Raw genomic sequence first — 13528 nt, forward strand, 5'->3', positions numbered from 1 at the left:
GGAAGGCTGCTTGCGGCTTTCCACGGCAACACCAAAAATGAACATCCATTGGCACTTTCCAACAAAGCGCCAAAACCCACAAAGAGAAAGGACCAAGGGGACTTTTTTTTTTTCCCCTTTTCCCACAGTGAGTGAGAAAGAGGAGACAGGATATTTCATGTCACGGCTGAAGAGTTGATTTTGCAAAAACAAACGAAGCTTGTTACACCCTTCGTAGCGAGATGGTCCAGGGTCTCAGAAAAAGAACGGCCCGTTGCTGGGATGGCTTTAGGATGCAGAAGGGAGCCCAAGGCCCCAAACAAAGAGCTTTGAAATACCACGCAGGCAGGGCACAGGTACTTAAAGAACTTGGTACTCAAGTGACAAACTAGAGAAAGACATCAGCCTGCTGATGTGGTTTAGTCTGTGTGAGTTTGATTCCAATAAAGAACATTTATAACCAAAGATATGAGCAAAGGAAAATGCTATCATTACATGGGTAGGAACTGCCTTGTTCTCCAGGGTCCCTGAAGCCTAGAACACCTGGCGTGTCCTAGATCCTCACTTGCCAACTGACTATTCACTGGGCACCAACGTGGCCAGCACTTCTACTCGCTCATCAAAGGATCACTGACAACATGTCATCATTGAGTCCCCCTCAAATATGAGAAACCACTTCAAGGAAGCAACCCCATCAGGACTGTAGCATTTCTGGTACCACTTGGTCCACCACTGAAACTATAAAAATTAAAGCTGATTATAAAGATGACATTGAGCCCTTGGGATTAATTCCTGCAAAGCTAGGGAGGGGGAGGAAGCAAACTACTGTTTTCCTTTTCAGGGGAGTGCTGCGTGGGTTTTACTCTCTGCAAAGATAGAAAGGAATCAAAGTGCAGTTGTTAATGGCAGGGAGAAGCAACAGCTTTTTGGCAGGAGTACAAAGCCAGGAAATTTAGCAGTTTCCAGAGAGTTGCATATGCTTTTCAGCGAAAAGGTTTGTGATAGCACTTCCTAATGAAATGCCAAAATCCACACTGCGAAGGACCGAGTAGCCATTTTTTTTCCCCTTTTTCCCACCGAGAGCGAGATGGAAGATGCAGGATATTTCATGTTGCCGCCAAAGAGTTTGTTTTGTAACAATATATGAAGGGAGACAGCGTGTTACACCACCTGTACTATACTATTTGTTAGCGTTTTAATAGGTGATTAATCTTGATTTGATCGGCTTTAAGATTCTTATTTTCTGGCACATATGCTCAAGCTATTATGTTATAAATCTCAGACATTTCAGCAAATGTCATCCTGATTGTTCCCTACTGCATAGAACACGACCAGTGAAATATTCAGGGTCAGGAACTTGGATTCTTTACCCACCGTATTCAGGAAAACCAATTTATTGTTCTGTCTCGTCAAGACGGGCCATTTCTTGGGGGCCCTATCATATTGGCAGTCAATCTAGAAAACTTATAATTACTTTTCGGCAATGGGGGTTTTTGGTAAGTGCATTAATCTGTCTCCGTGAATTTAAACACATACCCTGTCGCTATTACTGTGATCAAATTCAGAGTGAACATTTTATATTACTTTCCAGGAATGAAGTGTGTGCTCGGTATGTCTGAATGGTCCATCAAGCCTTCTGACATAAATCAAGAGGACGCCCTCCGCGATGGGGGTGAAATCTGTGGCAGGTCTTGAGGTGTCTGTAAAACAGCCTTCAGTGCGGAGGGGTCCTGGTTGGGCCGGTTAATTTTCTAAGTGATGCACTGATTAAATTATTAAATAATTATGTTTCGCTCTGCATCAAGTTCCTACGAATCACCATTTAAAGGGAACTCAGTTTAAGCCCTTTCAAAGGGAATAAAAATATAGTGGAATCTGCCCACGTGCTAAAATTTACTCATAACCCCCCAAAAACAACACTCGGGGCACATCTCCGGTCAGTCCTGGACAGGCACAGAGTGAACCATTTGAGGCATCCGACGTGCGTGTCCCAGCTGAGGTGCAAGGAGACGGTCTTCCGCCTTCTTGTTTCAGCTCTCACCCCGTAAACAAGCATCTGCATCCTGGTCCATCTAGTGACTCGCTTTCCACATTTTCGTGCTTTTTTGTTGGCGATTGTGCCCCTTTGGAATGTCCTCCCCACCCCCTGAGGCTGGGCTGTGATGCGCCTTATGGAGAAAACGCATGTGTTAGACTAGCTTTGTTCAGGCGAATCGACAAAATAAATGACATGTCTTCAAACAAACACACTGAAGATGAGCCTACATATTGATCAGCTGAGAAAACTGGAGACCAGAGGCACGGGGGAGCCTTACCTGGTATTTCCCCTGGGGCAATGGTTCCGTATTCATTATTCGGTGAATTCCGTGGTAGCTTTGCAGACCACAGGCACGTCAATAATGAGAAAAGACTCAATTACTTTTGTTCATGATCTTAATGCAAACTGTTCACTCCTCAGAGAAAGACAGTTCGCTTTTGAAGGTTAAGTGCTCTACATCGGAAAACGTTATTAACAAAACTAACTTTTAGAGAGATAGCAAAAATGGTTAAAATTTTTGTAAAGCGACAGTACCTAGCACTGGCAAGAATGAGGTGCTCCTGAAATTCTCAAACACTGCAGGATGCGAACGCAAATGTTATGGTCACTTTGGAAGACAGTGTATCAGTTTCTCTGAAAACTAAACATACGCTCATCAAATACACCAGAACGCCTCTTCCTAGGTATTTACACAGGAGAAGTGAAACATTTATTCCCACGAAGACCTAAATGCACATGTTTGCAGCGCCTTGACTCTAAGTTGCCAAATCAAGCCAATTCATCCCCTGGTGAATGAAGAAACAAAGTTCACACTCACAGCAGCACTATTTCCAAGAGACGGGACATGGAAGCAACTGAAGTGGCCATTGATAGATGAGTGGATAAAGAAGATAAGGGGATATACATACAATGGAATATTACTCAGCCATAAAAAAGAACGAAATAGTGCCATTAGCAGCAATGGATGGACCTAGAGATTATATACTAAGTGAAGCCACACAGACAAATGTCGCATATTACCTCTATGCAGAATCTAAAAAAAAAAAAAGATACCAATGAACCTATTTACAAAACACAGACATAGAAAACAAGTGTGTGGCTAAAAAAGGGGAAAAGAGGAAGGAAGGGATAAATTAGGAGTTTGGGATTAACAGATATACACTACTGTATGTAAAATAGACAACCTGCGAGGACCTATGATATAGCACAGAAAACTATATCTGATATCTTATAATAACCTGTAATGGAAAAGAATCTAAAAAAGAATATGTATACACTACATACATATACACCCATCTACATGTATAACAGAATCTCTTTGCTGTAGACCTGAAGCTAACACAATGTTGTAAATCAACTATTTCAATATAAATAAATAAAAATTTGATTTCAATATAAATAAATAAAAATTTGAAAGAAACAAATTGCGATGCAGTGGAACATTCTTTAGGAGTAAAAGGGAGCCAACTACTGATACAAGCAACAGTAGGGATGGAGCCGAAATGCCTTTGTGCTCAGTGCCAGGAGCCAGATAACAGAAGCTACATACTCCATGATTCCACGCTACACTTTATTTTGGAAAAGGCAACACCATAAAGGCAGAAACCACACCAGTGATGCCCAGAGGCTGGGAGGGAGGGAGGAACTGACTACAAAGGGCACAAGAGAACATTCCGTGGTGACGGACTTGATCCATACCATGACTGCACGTGCTTACCAAAACTTCAGGGACTGTTGCCCCCAAAGGACAAAATGTACTACACGTAAATTATTGCCCAATAAACCTAACACGCACAAAAAGGCAACAAAAGACAATAAGGCTCTAACACTGGCGATTCCTTCCAATCCTCCTCTCATGTGTACCACTGTTCACAGGCATCACATAACGGCATGACTTTTGTTTGTTTTAAATCAGATGCATTTTGCCACTCCAACCAAAGACCAGCAAAATGGTTTGGCACAGCACGACCCAGTCCTCAGCCTCAAATCAGCATCTTTTTTAAGCTCATACAGCAACAGTTCTCACGAAGCACTTTTCTTTCTTGGTGGTCTTCTCAGGAGTCTGTATCTGCTCCGAACTGCCGAGGGAGGAATTCCAGCCGACATCCTGAAACAAGCCCTCTCCGTGGCCTTCTTGCCTAAGACCCTTCCCCCAGCGTCCAACACCCCAGTGAACGTTTGGGAAGAAGAGGCTGCGGGCCGGGCCCGGGCTCAGCACGGAGGACACAGCGCGAACCAGACAAGCTGCCTTCCTCCGTCCTCAAGTCATGCTGACCTTTATCCCGCGACACTTCTGGCCTGTGTTCGATTCTAGAAATCTCGCCTTTGTTTACACCGTCTCTCCCGGCATCCATCCTCTGAATTATTCACTTTGCCGGATCGAATTCTCCCTGTAAGCCCCCTAACTTGTTAAAGTTTCAGAGTAGTCTGGGCGGAGGCGGCTTAAATCCATCTGCTTGTGGAGGAAAAAAAAAAAACAGAGTCGCACAAGCCAAGGTCATCTCATCTGTTCATCTCACACTGTCACCAAGTGCGCTTATCTCTGGAGATAGACAGTCCCTGTTTGAGAACTTACATAAGGCATAATGTCAACCATTGATGGACTCTTCCCAACGAAGCACTAATTCCCTTTGGGTACAAGGGGTTTCATAATTTTTCTAAAGAAAATGGTACTTCTGACACAGATCTGGCTCCCGCCAGAGTTCACGGTTTCGAGTGGCTTGTAGAGCTTAAAATATTATATACTTTGTGTCAGGTAAAAGGCACAAGAATCCCTATGCCAAGAGTCATCATTTAGTTCCCACAATACTTCTGCCCAAATTACGTTTAGAATTCAATAAACAAACCCATCTCTAAGTTCTCCCCTTTCCATGAAAAATGAGTATTTAAGGAAGAATGGAAAAACACTCGAGGTGCTGGCTTCTTCCCCCCAACAAGCACTGACTTTTGATTACTTCATAAGAAACAAATGCGTAATAGAAATATACAAATATCTACACCCACTGACACATCCACACATGGTCCCAGGATTCTTAGAAAACGGACCAAAAGTTTCACTGCTTAGAAAATGTGAGTCTGACAGTTTGCTTCCTTTTTGCTTCTTTGGTTTGATTCAAGCTGTATCTGATGTATGCTTTCTTCTTAACCCAGTTAAGTTGCCTGAATGATCTACCTTGAAAATACAGAAGCATTTACTGCAACTCTGTCTTAACATAAGGGGCATTAATTATTCTACTGGGGTCCAAAGATAAATAAGCAACCAAAAGATATGTCCCGATGGCAATTTCATCCTTACGATGAACCAGGCTGGTATGAGACTCAAATTCTCCCCAGCAGTGACTAGAACATAATCTGGTATCTTTGGTGTTTTATTCTAAGGATCTTAATTCATTTTTACCCCAGACACTCCCATACCTGAGAGCTGCCTGGTGGAGCCTTTGTCCGGCCTAGAAATACCTGAAACGATTAGCTCTATTTTCCCTGCTTTCAAACACAAGAGTGCTTGTGGGCAAGAAAACTGATGCTGGAGAAAAAGGTGGGGTAAGAGGGGGAAAAACTTCTCTTCAATCTTGAATGGAATTCAGGTACCAAATATGGAAGAAAAAAAAATTCTTGGCGCAACTAGAAGTTAAACATAAATGTTTCTATTTTTCTTTTTTTTGGGGGGGGGCGGGTGCGTGCAGAGCATATGGAAGTTTCCGGGCCAGGGTTCTAATCGGAGCTGCAGCCCAGCTTAGGTACCACAGCCACGACAGATCCGAGCTGTTGAGGGCGTCCAGGCGAACATCCACTTGGGAACGCTCAGATGCCTACGTTTGCCACCGGGATGGACTGGACCTTGTTTCTAGGGCCCAAGGTGGCTAGAAACTGGGGTGAGAGGCCCAAAGGTTCATTTCCGAGGCCCTGAAACGCACTGATACTGGCTCATAGCTTATCCAATCCACTGTAAAACTTGGGAACAGTCAAGAAAGCTAACAATTAACCAGCTTGATTGCCACCGCTACAGTCAAAATGTAGAGGAAAAATACGGAGAAAAATACTCTTATTATTAACACTGACGAGGCCGTAACGGTCACACAGACGGTGAAAAACACACGTTCGGATCTGAATCCGACAGGAAGACAAGCACTGTGCAGAGCCTTCAAACGGCACTTGGTAGCTCCTATTATCTGCCTTTCTTATAAAATATTGTGACTCCCTGTTCCCAGTGCTGCCTTCGCCACTAGAATATAAATCCCTTGGAGGCGGCTGGGGGAAGAAGGGCAGAAGAACCCGTTCCAGTTTACCTCTGTACGCAGCAGCCCTTAGCCCTGTGCGACCGAGGGTGCTGGAAAAAGGTTTGCTGAGTCAAGAAAGAAAATGTGCCATGTGGCTGCTGCTTTCCTGCAAGGTCTTACTGTTAAGACCCTCCTGCCCCAACTAGGAGGGCAACAGGGAAGTGGGAATTGTACTGGAGAGAGGGGTCAGCTGGGAGATGCTGCTCTACTGTGGTTTTTGGAGACAAAAACGCTGTTATCAAAGATGCAATGGAGGGAGTTCCCACTGCGGCTCAGCACTTACAAACCCAACTAGTACCCACGAGGACACAGGTTCGATCCCTGGCCCAGCTCAGTGCGTTAAGGACCTAGCCTTGCTGCAAGGTGCAGCGTAGGTCGCAGCCATGGCTTGGATCTCGTGGGGCTGTGGCTGTGGCGTAGACCGGCAGCTGTAGCTCCGGTGCGACCCCTAGCCTGGGAACCTCCATATGCCACAGGCGCGGCCCTAAAAAGCCAAAACAAATAAATAAATCAATAAAGACGCTCAGAGTTCCCATCGTGGCGCAGTGGTTAACGAATCCGACTAGGAACCATGAGGTTGCGGGTTCGGTCCCTGCCCTTGCTCAGTAGGTTAACGATCCGGCGTTGCCGTGAGCTGTGGTGTAGGTTGCAGATGCGGCTCGGATCCCGCGTTGCTGTGGCTCTGGCGTAGGCTGGCAGCTGCAGCTCCGATTGGACCTCTAGCCTGGGAACCTCCATATGCCGCGGGAGCGGCCCAAGAAATAGCAAAAAGACAAAAAAATAAATTAAAAAATAAATAAATAAATAAATAAAGACGCAGTGGAGGAGTCCGAATGAGATGATTTCATAAAATTAATGTGGGAAAGGCTGTAGTGCTAGCTATGTTTCCAAGTTGTTTTAAATATGTCATTACCCATTTTATAAGGAGACAATTGATTAACTATAGCCCTAAAAGTATATACAGTCCAAGGTGGGCAAGAAATTCGGTGGTAGGGTGGGGTCTTCTCTTTGGAAATGCAGGAATTATCTTATTTTCAGGTATGCATGTTTATAAGCAAGGATAACTAACAGCGAAAGCCCTGGGGGAATGCCAGAGAAGGCACAGCAAGGGAAATACGTTGGCATGCTGGTACGGAAAAAAGCGCCAACAAAAGAATTGCGATGCAGCAAGTCATCAAGACAGTAGGTGAAGGAAAACCAGGATGATTTTGATGGTGGTCTCAGGAGAGGAAGAAAAGGGAAGGAGGAACCCCATACCGACAAGAAAGACACTGGAGTAACGCTTTCCAGATGGCACATTTCACCGTGTCCACCAAGCGGGCTAACGCTCCATACAGAGTCTTTTACCCAAGACGCTTTTAAAATTATTCACACAACTTTACAGCCTGCAACTCCAAGCGCACGTCTCTGAGCAGCGAGTCTCATTAGGGCTCTGACCATTTTTCACATGAAACACTGGGCCAAGAATCCTCGGCAGTCCACCGCCCCACCCTCCCCTCTGGGACTGGGGGGTACCGTTGACTGTCCCCAGGACACCCTCCCCACCACCCTAACACCACAACTGCAGCTGGATCTGCAGGATCTGGATGCTGGGAAGGACAGGTTCACGGATGTTCCGTATATTAAACACACAACCTTTAGAGGAGGCCTTCGCTACACAGGCAGGGCGGGATGCCACGACACAAGCTGTGTTTTTCCGTGGACGGGAGATTTATCTACCTTGGAAAAAACGGTTCTCTGGTGGAAGGGGGAGGAGGGGGCAGCGAGACTGAGCATGTTTATCCGGGGGGTGGGGGGTGGAGCGAGTACAGAGGGTCGCGGGTCTCAGGGTTGGTGAGCAGCGATTACCAACACTAATTTGAAACCCAGAAGTGGTGGAGCAAGGGCTTGGCAACCAACCGAAATAGCATTTGATCTTTGGCCTCTCTGATCTTAAACTGGGCTGAGCCTCCAGCTGAGTTCACCGGGGCCATTGAACAGCTGTCCGATGATAACCGCTTTCATAGTTGTCAGCAGCGTTTGGTTCAGGCCAGGACTGGGGCTGTTCCCACTCTGCGGAGATGGAAAAAGAGTCTATGTTTCCCTTCATTTCTACCTCTGCTGGAGCGATCCTAAATTAGGAAGTCATCTGGATTTGTAAAAATAATCACGTCTTGGCATGGTCGCTGGGTCTGTTGAAATGTTATTTCGGAAAAGAGAATGCGGATGCCTGGAGGTCACAATAGGAAATGAATCTGGCAATTTGAAAGTGCACCTGCTGAAGTTCCAGGCCGTCTCAGCATTCAAATAATTTATCCATCCTTCCAAACATCTTTTGTGTCTTTTATTTAAAAAAAAAAAAAAAAGCTCTAAGTTATTACACTTAGTATGACTCAGAAAACAGCCCCGCTTCTTTAGATGTGGGTTCTGGGGCTTTTCTCCAACATTTTCTCACAATTCAACAAATGCTCACTTCGAGTCCATTCTGCAAAGCTTGTGTATGTCAGGCTGGACAGCTTAGGCAGCAAGAAGCAGAAAATCAGCCTCGACTGGCTTAAAGAACACAGAAACCTGTCTCCTGTGATGAGAAATTCAAGAGTCAGCTATCCAGAGTTAGCTGGTTGGAGGTTCAGCAACGTTCTGAAATAACCAGATTCCTTCTACCTCTGTATTAGTTAAGTTTCCCATCTCTGCTGTAACAAATTACTACAGACTCAGTGGCTTCAAGCAACACAAACTTACAGATCTGGAGCTCAGGAGTCAGACCTGGGTCTGACTAGGTTAAAAATCAACATGTATGAGTTCCCGTCATGGCTCAGCAGTTAACAATCCCAACTAGCGTCCATGAGGACACAGGTTCGATCCCTGGCCTCACCCAGTGGGTTAAGGATCCAGTGTTGCCGTGAACCGTCGTGTATATTGCAGACAAGCCTTGGATCCTGCGTTGCTGTGGCATAGGCCAGCAGCTATAGCTCCGATCTGATGCCTAGCCCGGGAATCTCCGTATGCTGCAGGTGTGGCCCTAAAAACAAAACAAAACAAAAAAATCAATGTGGCAGCAGGGCTGCAATCCTTCCTCGAACTCTAGGGAGGAGCCCCTTTGCTGGCCTTGCCGACTTCTAGAGGCTGCCCGCATCCGTGGCTTGGGGCCCCTTCCATCCTCGATCCAGCAGCAGCTGGGGGCCCTTCTCACATCACAGCTCCCTGACACAGGCCCGCCTGCCTCCTTCCGCTTTTAAGGACCCCTGGAATTACAATGGCCCATGCAGATCATCCGAAATGGCCTCATCTCCAAGCCCCTCTTTCTGTGTAAAGAAACAGAGTCATAGGTTTCAGGAGCTAGCAAGTGGATCTTTTTGTCTTTTTGCCTTTTCTAGGGCCGCTCCCGCGGCACATGGAGGTTCCCAGGCCAGGAGTCGAATCGGAACCACAGCCGCCGGCCTACGCCAGAGCCACAGCAACACGGGATCCCAGCCACGTCTGCAACACACACCATAGCTCATGGCAACGCCGGATCCCCAACCCACCGAGCAAGGCCAGGGATGGAACCCGCAACCTCATGGTTCCTAGTCGGATTCGTCAGCCACTGAGCCACGAAAGGAACGCCAGCACGTGGATCTTTGAGGCCACCACTCAGCCCGCCACAATCTCAGCCAGGGCTTTGACCTCAAGCTGCTTCCCCTGAGAGTCACACGATGAAAATTAAAGTAGTTCCAAGCGTCACAACCAGACACACCTTCTAGAGGAAGCAAAAGCCAAGCTGTCTCTTTCTTGCGCCTCTTTCTTAGAAGGGAGAGAACCTTTGCCAGGGGCCCTAGCCATGCTTCTCCTTCGTGTCTGTCTGAGATGCGTCACCTGCCCATTATCAACCCAACTTTGGACAAGGAGAATGGTTCCTGGTCACTGACACGGACTGTTGACTTGCGGTGGCCGTCAGAGCCAGCCGTCACATTCAGTCCAGCGCGGGAGACGCCGAGAAGGAAGTACTTCTGGACCACTTAACACCTGAAGGTCCAGCTCCTCGCCGGATGAGCGGCATCACATCTTGCTTAATCTCACCTCAACCCTGTAGGGCAGGCGTTAGGTCATCGTCACCAGGAAAACTGAAGCTCAGCTGGAAGTTGACTATTTCTTCCAGTTCAAGCTATTTCTGTTCATACTATTTGATGCCGAGATGTAGATATGGGGTCCACGGAGGACAGGAGAGTTGAAATCTGCTGTTGTCTACCCTACAGCACCCTTTGCTACCCCTGACAGGGCCATCAGAAGGCATCAGGACTTTGAGCAGCTTCCCCCGGTGGCTTGCTAGAAAACAGACCCCAAGTTCAAGCGTGTCCTCAGGCAGGCTGTCAGCACGCCAGCCTCTCCAAGGCAGAGCGAGCCTGCCTTTGAGGCTGCTTACGGAGCGTCCCTCCCAGAGGAAGACGATGGCACATGATGAAATGAAGCTCAGCCAAGCACCACAAGTCTGAGTTCTACGGCTGTGTCAGTCAGGGTCCAATCAGGAGACAGAAATCAACTGGCTAATTTAATAGAGAGAATTTAGTACAGAGAACTGTTAACTAAACTAGAAAAGTTGTGACCTACGCATTTGAAAGGGTAAAGACACTCTACGATATCATGGAAGTAGTACTGGTAGCAAAAGGAATACGTTAAGATTATTAAAATTAAGAGCCTAGAGGTGGGCTCTACGGAAATGAAACTCGAAGTTCGGAGGAGGAGCTGCCACTCAGTGGGGGCTGAAGTCTGGAGGGCACTCAAAGAGGCTGATTCTGCAGCTGCTGGAAAACTGCCAACTGCATGGGGCTGCAGAGCATGGCTGGTGGGCTTCAAGCAGGGAGAAAGCAAAGGGGAGGTGCCCGCCTCTTCTTGTGTTCCACCCTTGCAGCATCCTTCCGGCACTTCCCGCTGGCACACCTTAACGAGAAGCTGGCTGGCAGTGCAGGATGTGGCTGGCAGGGTGCCAGCTCCAGCACTGCCATCCAGGGCACAGGAGGGCGTGTTTGGAGCCTAAGAGAAAATGGCTTATGAAGAGCACAAGCAGCAGTGCTCATGTGATGCCAGGGGTAAAACGCCTTATTCTGCAGTTGAGCAGGAAGTCTCTGGGAAAGACGAGGAGACAAGCAGGTTTCAGAGGACAATGTGATTGATTGGTTGGTTGATTGATTTTTTTAAAGCAGTGTTCAGCAGAGTTCCCGTCGTGGCTTAGTGGTTAATGTAGTTAATGAATCCGACTAGGAACCATGAGGATGTGGCTTTGAGCCCTGGCCCCACTCAGTGGGTTGAGGATCCGGTGTTGCCACGACCTGTGGTGTGGGTCACAGATGGGGCTCGGATCCCACGTTGCTGTGGCTGTGGTACAGGCCGGCAGTTACAGCTTCGATTCAACTCCCAGCCTGGGAACCTCCATGTGCCGAGGGCCAAAAGACAAAAGACAAAAAAATAATAAACCGCAGTGTTCACGTTTGGGAGCTGCCAATCTACCTTCACGGACTGCAGTCTTCTCCTCCTCTCCGCGCCCATCCTGCCGCTCACCGCTGCACTAATCAGACCCATTATCACTGCCGTTCCTTCCAGGGGGTGGGAAGCGGACAAGAAGAGTCATCTTTGTATTACAAGCAGCCCTTTAAAAGAATTACTAAATTCCCGACGATGTTTTTTGTCATGTAGGGAGGCAGTAAATACACACAGTGGTTAAAAGCATGTTATTTGTCATCGGACAGACGTGGGCTCCAACGCTGGTTTTGACACTTCGTGGCTGTATGACCACTTATTTCAACCGCCTGAACCTCACTTTCCCCACCTGTCACGTGGGGATGGTGATGCGACTTACCTCACAAGGTTGTTGTGGCCATTTAACTAATAAGTGACCATCAGAGAACTTGGGAAGTTGGCCATCAACTTTTTTTGTTGTTGCCTCCCATGAATTTATAACGTAAGAAAGAAAACTGCTGTCCATCCTCACTTTTGAGAAAATTGCTTTGTAGCCTTTCCACAGCGTTCCTACCTCTAGGACAATGCTGACCTCAATGTATTACTATTACATTTGTTTTTTTATGGTCTTTTTAGGGCCACACCCACAGCACATGGAGGTTCCGAGACCAGGGGTCAAATCAGAGCTGCAGCTGCCAGCCTACGTCACAGCCACAGCCACGCCAGATCCGAGCCGCATCTGCAACCTACACCACAACTCACGCCAACACTGGATCCTTAACCCACTGAGTGAGGCCAGGGCTTGAACCGGCAACCTCATGGATATACTATCTGGTTGTTTACTGCTGAGCCACAGCGGAAACTCCTTTTCATTTTTAAAATAACTAATCCCTCCAACTAAAATCAGAGTTCCTTGAGAGTAAAACTGCCTCTTTTCCACCATGTACACAGCTTCTAAAAAAAAAAAGGCTATCTTCCCTGACCCATCTGAACGGTGGACCCATCCAAACAACAAACTACACACAGACTCTCACCCTGGGAAGGGTAGAGACAGGCGGGTCAGGGCGGAGAGGGTGATTTGGGATGGGGAGGGCTGTGTGTCAGCATCACCCAGAGCTTCTTCTAAGGGCACACCCCCTCTGCCTCCCATCACCCTAGATTCGGGCTCAGCCCCTTCGGAAATCATTAACACATCGTTCCTTTGGGAGCGGGAGAGAGACAGACGCTAACAGAAAGTAAGGAAGAGAAAGCCCTTCCATCCCAGTCAGACGGACGCGCAACGAGCCACAGCAAAGCCAGGTGTCCGGACCCAAACTCGAGGTGCGAGTGTGACTTCAGACCCTCAGGGTCGCGCTGGTGGGGCCGGACGGGGTTGAGGGCGTCGGGAGGAACAAGGCCACATGGCCAGCTCCAGCGGAGGAGGGGCACGAAGCCCGCCCAGGGCAGAGGCCTTCGCAGGAGGGGCCCAGAGGGGCTTTGTGAAGGCGACCAGCCCAGCAGCGCCAGTACAGTTTTAAGCAAAACCATAGCAGAGACCAGTGGGGACTCAACAGAGAACAAAACCTCACTCCAACCCCGAGTCCTTTTTCCTTTCAAGGATTTCTACCAGGGGGGAAAAAACGAAACAAAACGACCCCTGTGAAATGATAAAAAGGGACAAGCAAACCCTAAGGAGCCATCACTGGGGACGCCGCACCTTCCGATAAAGTCAGTCTGCACAGGGAGGGACCTTCTTGATTCCTCTGCACCGGGGCGACAGGAGCAGCGGAGGAGACTCGGAGAAGGAGCTAAAGAAACGCACCAGCCGAGGGGCCGGTCCCAC

General features: G+C 47.7%; 2 long non-coding RNA genes across 15 annotated transcripts in view; both read right to left on the reverse strand.

Moving 5' to 3' along the window:
* The window catches only part of STX8, a 247681-nt gene that overhangs the window by 149936 nt on the left and 84217 nt on the right, over positions 1-13528 (reverse strand). The window contains exons 8-9 of one of the 14 annotated variants that reach the window (XR_002336839.1): positions 8194-8346; positions 3574-4469 (exon numbers count right to left, since the gene is read on the reverse strand). The exons of 8 other annotated variants lie outside the window; for them this stretch is intronic. This is a non-coding gene — a long non-coding RNA (syntaxin 8). Of the gene's footprint in view, positions 1-3573; positions 4473-7983; positions 8347-8672; positions 8852-13528 lie in introns of those variants that run through there. 5 more of the 14 variants (XR_002336838.1, XR_002336842.1, XR_002336841.1 and 2 more) reach the window with 5 other exon arrangements.
* On the reverse strand, positions 119-3158 carry LOC110255885. The gene is made up of 2 exons (XR_002336845.1): positions 2295-3158; positions 119-2264 (listed from the first exon to the last, which is right to left on the reverse strand). It is a non-coding gene; the product is annotated as an uncharacterized LOC110255885 (long non-coding RNA).

The sequence above is a fragment of the Sus scrofa genome, chromosome 12, assembly GCF_000003025.6.
Source record: "Sus scrofa isolate TJ Tabasco breed Duroc chromosome 12, Sscrofa11.1, whole genome shotgun sequence".
In the NCBI taxonomy this organism is placed as follows: domain Eukaryota; kingdom Metazoa; phylum Chordata; class Mammalia; order Artiodactyla; family Suidae; genus Sus; species Sus scrofa.